The sequence below is a fragment of the Cuculus canorus genome, chromosome 5 (genome assembly GCF_017976375.1).
Source record: "Cuculus canorus isolate bCucCan1 chromosome 5, bCucCan1.pri, whole genome shotgun sequence".
Taxonomy (NCBI): Eukaryota; Metazoa; Chordata; class Aves; order Cuculiformes; family Cuculidae; genus Cuculus; species Cuculus canorus.
The window spans coordinates 48042618-48051314 of NC_071405.1; the positions used below are offsets into that span (position 1 = coordinate 48042618).

Sequence of the window (8697 nt, forward strand, 5' to 3'; positions counted from 1 at the left end):
GCCTGTCCTTTTTAAAAACTAAGAAATTAATCTCCCAAAAAGCTTCATTTTTACACTTCCAACTAGGAGTATGGAAAGCAGAAAATTAATTGATTTTAATCTGCTGCTTAAGAGTTTTGAGTTTATCTAGCATGTTTTTTTGCCACCCCAGGAATTGGAATACTGTGTTCTGAGCCTCCTCCGTTCCTAAATCTTACCCTTTGACAAGGAATGAAAAGAAATGGAAGGGAGAACAAGGGGTAAGGTGGAACCCAACACTTAATTTACCGCACTCGATGAATTTGTCAACTGAAAGGACATATTTGTAACATAATTTTCTTTTCTTAAGTGTCTAAAAGTAGTAAATTTTATTTACTGTTAATTTTCTTAAAGTAAGAGATTTAAGAACACTAACTCTATCCATAGGAATTTCCAGAAATCCTATAATTTGTCATTAGAGAAGTCCACATTCATAAGCAGTGTGCTCTTACTGATAAAGATCAATAAAGATAAAGATCTCTTTTCTGGCTTTTTATTTCAAAGCCAGGCCCAGTGTCATCACATTAGTGTAAAATAATATTGCAGACCAACACTATGAGTCAGCAGTCAAAACAACGTGTTCTGCCATCCCACAGAGCTTGTTCTTTTGATGCAAATCTTAAAATTGCTGGTACATCTCCTCTCTCGCATCCTCCTCTTGCTTGCATGCCACTGCAGAGCTCCAAAATTGACTTACCAGTTGTCAGCCCAGGTTGTTTCAGAAGGAAGGAGGAATTCATGTGTAAAGTACCTCGGGTCTTTAAAACACTGAAACATGTGCTGGAGAAGCTTAGTGCCCGGTTGGCTGACTTCAGCAATGAGAAAAGGAAGCTGCTCAATTAACTAGAACTAAATGAAAAAAAAATTCAGTTTTCTTTATTTTCCACTTAATCTTAAAACAACAAATAGAGAATTCAGGTCATGAGAATCTCATTGTACACATATTCCTTCTGAGAGATTGCACCTATGATACATTCACTGCAATATCCTTGCAGGCCTTGCTGAAATATGAAGAGAAGATGTGCAATGCATAGTGGATTGAGCTCATACAAGCAGCCAACAGTACAGAGATGAAAGCATTTTCCACGTTAGGTGAGACTGCAGGTGTATGGGCTGTTACACTGTGAAATGCAATTAAAATGGAAGGGCCACTAAAATGAAACACTTAACATTCTTTTCACAGTTATTTTTAACTGAACATTAAAAAAAAATAAAACAACCAGACATGGTCCAACTTGTGCTAAAGCCTATTTCCATACAAAACCTGATAGCACTATTTATTACCCATGTCCATTCTTCCCATAAGAAAAGCAAAGGTATTATAAACTAAAACTGATCCTGTGATATAATGTTATGTTACATACAATATTGTGTATAATAGAAGATGTACAAATAAAAACAAGAAATAGCAAATATGAAAAATTAGGAAGTCAGAATTGAAACCCAGCAAAAGTTCTGATCAAAATCTGCTAAACTAAACAAAAATACTTGGGGGGACAATAAGCTTGAGGTTTCCTTTTCAGTGAATTTATTAAGGGTAAAATAACCACCATTGGCTTTAGTCTGCAGTATATAATGAGATAATACTACATGCAAAAAAAAATTCACAATGCTCTCACTCCTGTAGGGTTGATGATCAATAGAGATAGATGATTAATAGCATCTGGGCACCATATCAAGAGAGCAGTGACATCTTTTCTTTTCCAGCATACAGGTGACTACCCTCCCACTCAGTTTAAGGCATGAAACCACTACTAAATTATGTCCTATACATCAGAATATGTAGAAACACTAGCAGAGCAAATGTGTCGTCTTTTTCTCCAGAACATGAAAGTGTTTCATCTCCAGGCAGAACATTCCCACCACCCCTACTCCCTTACTCCCCCCACCCTGCTCTTTCATCCAGTCAACACCTCTGCTTTGATGGTCTCATTACATTCTTAAATTTTAAAATTAGGGTAAGGATTTAAAAATCATGAGGTTTGTTTGAGGGTTTTTTTAGCCCTCATTACACACAGACTGTTCCCCATAGTTAAAAGAGAGAGTACCTCATTGCCTGGTGAAATAGATTAATGTGCTACATGCAACGGGGCTTGAGGGAAGTACAGTGAGGGAAAACTATGGCAAACTGCATCCTGCCCAGAGACAGATTTGTTTATCATAATCATATAGAGTAAAGGCATCTGCTACACAAAGCATCACTTCCAGAAAATGGGGGGAAACACACTTATAATGACTTCTCCTTTCTTCCGTAATCCCTCTTTAAAGCTGTTATGCAAAACCAGTGGGAAACAGAGGGACTAACTGACAGGATACAATAAAATGAAGTGATTTGATTACTCTGAAGCAGAGCATTTTCATTAAGTTTTAAGATTTACAACACAGGATCTATTACAAGAAGGGTCATTGCACTTCTTTGTACCAAATGGATCAAAGGTCCATCCTATTTGATATGTCCTTGTATTTATAAATCTGACATAAGTTCTCTTTTCTTTATTTACATTACATATGTATACGTACAACTAGAAGCCCTTCAACATCTGATTATTCAGTAAAACTGTATTTAAATCCATTTCTTTTTACACTAAATAAGCAGCTATTTAGTTTTTCAAATGGATACCATATCCTTTTTTCATTCATATTCATATAAATGAGGAGTGACTACCTAGCAATTCTGTTTGGAGAACCAAGCATCTTTGAAATGTATTTACAGATGGTTTTCTCACCTCCTTGGGAATGCTATGTACTATCAGTGCAGCAATAAAAAAATAGCTCAACTGCAAGAGCTACGATTCTATTGCAATGGTATTTTCTTTCTATTATTTAATGGAAAGATGGGAAATGCTACAACAGTCATACTTTCCCTGCAGAAACTGCATTGGAGGTGGGGTCAGGGGTGCAGGGGAAGGATAAATGCTAGGTTAAAACATTGAGTAGCACTATAGCTATATGATTGATAGATCTCCGGAAACACTGGAGTGTCATGAACCATGCTGGATAAGACATTTACTTCGGTCACTTGATAGCACCTCCATCCCAAAAATTAAGGGCCCACAAGAACTCATTTGTAATTAACATTGTGTTCTATGCGGGTTATTACTGTTTGGCCCAATGTATTTCATAAATTCTGTAGCCAAAAAAAAAAAAAAAAGAAAAAAAGCAGCATTCAAAATGTTAATGAGAAGCAAACAGATGAACTTAAGAAGTGATACACAAATCCTCAAATTTCCTTTCTGCTACCTTCTACTTCTGCTACCAGCAGCAGTAGCAGCTTTTTACTTACATATTCATCATTCCAGAGCTGACTGAAATGCAGAGAAAAAAACTGGACAAGATTTATGAAAATATGGAGACTTCCATTGAAGATATTGTATGAGCTGTATTTCTTGCCCATTCTAGATATTTTCCAAATATTTTAACTGATGTAGTAAAAATAATTCTCTCCCTATAAATTCTAATATCTTTGAAATGAAAGGAGCTTTCTAATGCTAACATTACAGCACTATAGGACACTATTTTTGCAAGGATTTTTACTGTGCAAATGGTAGGGGGAGAAGAAGGTGAAAAAAAAGGGGGGGGGACGGACGCTATAAAGGGGATACAAATACTAGCACAGACTTTACAAACACCACACTAATACTCATGTTTTAGCTTTTTACCCCAGCTAAAACAGGCAAACAGTAAACAAAAAAGGAAACAGGAATAGACAGACCCCTGGACTTACCTTTTGTGTGGTCCCTTTGTAAACTTCTCAGAAAGAAATCTGAATTCCTCCAGCTGGATTTGACTCTTTGCTTTTCTCTTTCTCAAGTCACACAGAAGGAAAACAATTAGTTTTCAGAGGTTCCATTTACTGCTCTTCCATCCCCAGTAAAATGCGTCCAGGAGTCTATGCCAAAAGTAAGCCCAAAACTCAAAGGCAAATGGAAAAGGGAGTGTAGGGGGTTGCTGAAGGACCAGATTGTGAAATTCAGTAGCGTGAGCACAGAAATATCCTACTGTATAATATACCTGGCTTCTTGCTCACCAAAAAAAACTGTAGTGCAAAACTGTCAGTAGTAGCCTCCAATAGCTGCTCTGTGTGCTGCAGATGGTACGTCTCACTGTTACCTTCCCAGATGGGTAGAGGATTCAGTGAGCAGCAAAACCAGGGGGTCGCCTGCAAACCAGGTGGATTGCCAGCCACTCATTCACTCAGTCCAATTAATCAAGACAAGAACAGCCCAGTCACCAGAGGTATCTCCTTCCAGGGTGCACAGGATTATGGCAAGGTTATTAATCTTGCTTTGCTGCATCCCCCCCACCCCCTACATTCAGCAGCCTGCACCGAGATGATTGCCAGCTCTGTCTCTGTCCCTGTTCTACTGCATTTTGCTCAGCCCTCTGTTGCTGCAAGTGAAACAGAGGAGGGAGGAATACTAATAAGGTGGTTAGCTACAGTTTCTTTAAGGCATTCTACATACTGTGTGCGCGTGTGTGTACGTGCATATGTGTGAGCATATGTGTTTTCCGTGGGGATTTCTTTGCAGCTGAAAAAGGATGTGTTTCTGCAACAAAATCTGAATTAATCTGGACATCACTTAATGACTATCAGAGCCAAAACCTGTATTTTCCTTAGACCAGGATAAGAAGAGGTTACTAAATTGTCTAGAAGATTAGAATGACAGTATTGGGGGGGTGGGAAGGGGGGCTAGTGAAAGACACGGATGCTGTGTATAGAAGACACTGCACCCAGAAGAGTACATTAGATTAGAAAATTTGTTCCAAAGTGACTTGTTTTAGCACTATTTTAGAAGTCATTCTTATATCCTGTACCAGTCAGAATTTTAAAATCAGCACTTTTATTATCCATCTCTAGATTAGACAACAATATGCAGAGTCAGGGAAATATTTTTAGAAAAGAAAGGATCTCTGGCAGGAAAAAAGAGAAATTTAGAAAGTTGGCTGAGGCAGACATCCAATACAGCATTTATGAAGGCGCTTGAAATTCCCTCCTTTACTAAGAACTGTTCTACTGAAACCTTTCACTTGTGAAATGAGCTTAGAGTTCTCAGTCCAACAGCCAAAATATATTTTCCATGTATTGTCTCAGTATATGACCTGCATTGGAGCGTGAACCTGGGTATTCTGTTGTGGCAAGTACAAGTCCTAGCTGTAATTCACTCCCATGAAATATGAAAGCAGTCACCCTGCTTTTGCTTTCCCATAGGTAATCCAGATCCTCTGCATCAGGTTCAGGATGCAAGCACTGCTGTCTCACTTGGCATCCATAATTCCAACTTTTTGCAGCAAATGACACTTTAGGACTCCTTCAGGAACCTAAAAGCAAAAATAAACCATTCTTCACAAGCAGCTTAGGGGTTACTACAGTAAGTTATAACTATGCAGGACTGGTAAGGAACCAGTTCATATGTCTGAGTAACCAAATATACTTGTCAGATCTCCCTACTGAATGAGCTATCTGAAATGAGTTCAGTGCTTCATATCACAGAAAGAGCTACCACAGAAAGTTCTAGCACCTAAACCATGACTGAGCAAGCAGAGATAGAAATGGCTGCATAGTTTTAGATAGCCCATCCATAGGGTAGCTGGCATGGAAGCCTGCGTGCACTGACCATAGCAGTATTACTGTTACTTTAGCACAGGGAGGTGCAGTCATATATAGCACCGGTGGTCCGTAAGCATTGTTGTCACAATATTTGGTACTAACACCGAGTAAAAGCCTGCAGGTAAAGCCTGCAGTTTTGACAACCACTGAACTTAGAAAACCACACAGCACAAAACATCTGGATTGCAATGGTATCTGGAAAGAAAAATATAGGTGTGCTTCTGTTCATTTTTTAAACTTAACTGGCATTATAATTTAAATCTAAAATAAATTATTAGTGTTTAAATGGAAATCCACAGAACTAACAGGAGACACTGTAAATTCTAACTGATTTTTTTCTTCTTTGCTGTAATTATTTCTCTTCTGTTTTTCACAACCCATCCTATATCCAACAGTGCATGACACCTTGTGTTTTCCCTGTTTTCTTGACTTGTGGAGCTTATACAGATTCTCATTCATCCATGAACATAACTGAGCCTATCCACATAGGAACATGAGCAGCCATAGTAGCTTGGACTGAAGGTCCATCTAGTCAGAGGTTTGCTTCTATTGGTCACGACCACAGATAATCATAAGATTAAGGGAAGCAAAGAGTGGTATTTCCCAAGTACACTGTCCCAGCCTTTAATTATCCGTGCCATAAAGAGAAGCAAGGTCAGAGACAAGTACTCTATGCACTTGGGTACACCACTCACAGCTTTATAATCTTCTGTCATACGCTACCTGGACTAATTTCTTCATGCTGAGAAGCCCCAATATGTTTAATTGTCCTTCATATTGACGTTGCTTATTCACACTTTTCACAAACCTTTTCCACCTCATGTACATGCTTAAATGCCACAAGCATCCTTTCTGTTTTGAGAACACATCATCACAGTGGTGATGATACTAATGGTATCATGCTCTAATTTCTAAGGCTGTGGCATGAGTAATTTCAGAATATTAACTTTATTGCTGACATCATATTATAATTCTAACTAGTCAGCTAAACTTTCATAAGACAGACCTTTCATAAGACAGACCAAAGACCACTGTAAACCATCTCTTCCACCACCTTAAAGTTGTTTTCCTAAGTACAGTCAGAATCTCTTGAGTACATTAAAAAAAAAGGTTACATCAAAGAAAATTCAACCAATTCACACATCTAATGTTTATAGTCCATGGGACTGGAACAACAACAAAAATAATTAAAGTGACTAGCATTCTAATTTTCATTTCCATGACACAGATTACATGTCAAAGAAGAAAAAAGATTGTGTTGTGTAAAAATAAGTTATTGTTAATAGTATCTTCCAAGTGTTGCTCAACATAATCCCAAAGCTACAGGCAATGACCTCTGTTCTACCTCATCTGTCCTTCTATCTGTGTTAAAAACATAGCACCAGTTAGTTACTTTCACATTAATCAAGAGGAAAAAACACCCTTTGGACTTTCAAGTGTTTGTTTGGTTTTCGTTTTTACCCTAGGGGGCAGCATGAGCAGCACATCAAACAAAAGATCTCCTCACTCTCCTGACTACTGAAGTCTTTAACAAACATCTTTTATTCACACATGATGCTTAAGACAAAGGTGGTTTACAAAACAACATGAACCAGGAATATATAGCGCTCCCTGCTTCCTCTTACAGAAAAACACCCAAACCTTACTTCAACTCCCTCACACTCTGACCCTCAACTAACTCAGCTGAACTTGATGACCTGTCAGTCAGTATCACACCACTGAAAACAACTTCTGAAACTCAGCACAAGTTAAGCATGTGAGCTTATTGCTCACCAAATTCCTCAACAGAGAAAGTACTGACCTGGCACACATGAAAAAACTTCCAAAGTCCCTCAAGGGTTTTTGCAGTGTCTTCTGCCTAAAAATTTACTCCAATTCAGTGCTTCAAGCCTGTGATTTCATTTAATCCTGCAATGCTGAAATACAAATCATAATCACCTTGATTTTGTGCTGTTTGCCTGCTATTATTTGAAGACAGATTTGCTGACCCTTATTCCTTAGGTAGAAAACCCAATTTCATCAAAAGTAAGAAGTTTAAAAAAATTTACATGTTTCCTTAGCTTTTCCTTTCAGGAAAAAAACAAAATAATGGTTTAAAGCCTCATTTTGAAAGTGTCAGAATGAAAGCTTATAGCTCATCATCATAAAAAGAAAAAACAAATAACCAAAACCCTTCAAAGATTTTGTATTCTGATATAAACCTGTTCCCTCACCACTCCGAAAGGAAATTATGTGATCAAAAGGGAGGCAAACATATTTGAAGGATGGGGACGTTGCCTGTGTTTGCCCTGTGTTTCCTCTTACAGAGGCATCCACTCACAGCCACTGCTGTGAGCATAATACTCCAATACATAGACGCTCAGCCTGAACTAATGTGATCATTATTCTCATATTGGCTTGCATTTATCTATGATAATTATTATCTCTCTTCACCTTTGCAGAGAGATGGGTTGCAAGAATTAAAGGGTGCAGTACATCTCTTATCAAAACCAGAATTAGTTAAATTGCTTGTGTGTATTTTACTTGCACATCGTTAAGCACTTACTAAAAACAGCTGGATTATTGAAGTATGCCGGCAGCCTTAAATATTGCATCACTGTTTAAGAAACAATATGACAGTTACTAAACTAAACGAAATCACAGAATCAGAATAGTTGGCATTGGAAAGGACCTCTGGAGATCATCTTGTCCAACCTCTCTGCTAAAGAAGGTTCACCTAAAGCTGGTTGCGCAGGGACACGTCCAGGCAGGTTTTGACTATCTCCAGAGGAAAATCCACAGCCTTCCTGAGCAGCCTGTTTCAGTGCTCTGTCAACCTCAAAGTAAACAAGTTTTCCCTCGTGTTCGAGTGGAACTTCGTGTGGTCCGCTTTATGCTCATTGCCCCTTGTCTTGTTGCTGGTAACCACTGAAAAGAGTTTGGCCTCATTCTCTTGACACCTGCCCCTTAGATATTTATAAGCACTGCTAAGATACCCTCTCAGTCTTCTCTTCTCCAGGCTAAACAGACTCAAGTCCTTCAGCCCTTCCTCTTAGTACAGATGCTCCAGTCTCCTAATCATTTTTGTGGCC

The 8697-nt window shown here is 38.4% G+C and overlaps 1 protein-coding gene across 14 annotated transcripts in view; it reads right to left on the reverse strand.

Annotated features, from left to right (window-relative positions):
* Positions 1-4384, reverse strand: part of LRRC4C (leucine rich repeat containing 4C) — a 529117-nt gene extending 524733 nt beyond the window's left edge. For all 14 annotated transcript variants that reach the window (XR_008449956.1, XR_008449955.1, XR_008449954.1 and 11 more), the window contains exon 1: positions 3743-4384. The gene's annotated coding sequence lies outside the window, so the exon portion shown is untranslated. The remainder of the gene's footprint in view (positions 1-3742) is intronic.
* Between the last annotated feature and the right edge of the window lie 4313 nt (positions 4385-8697).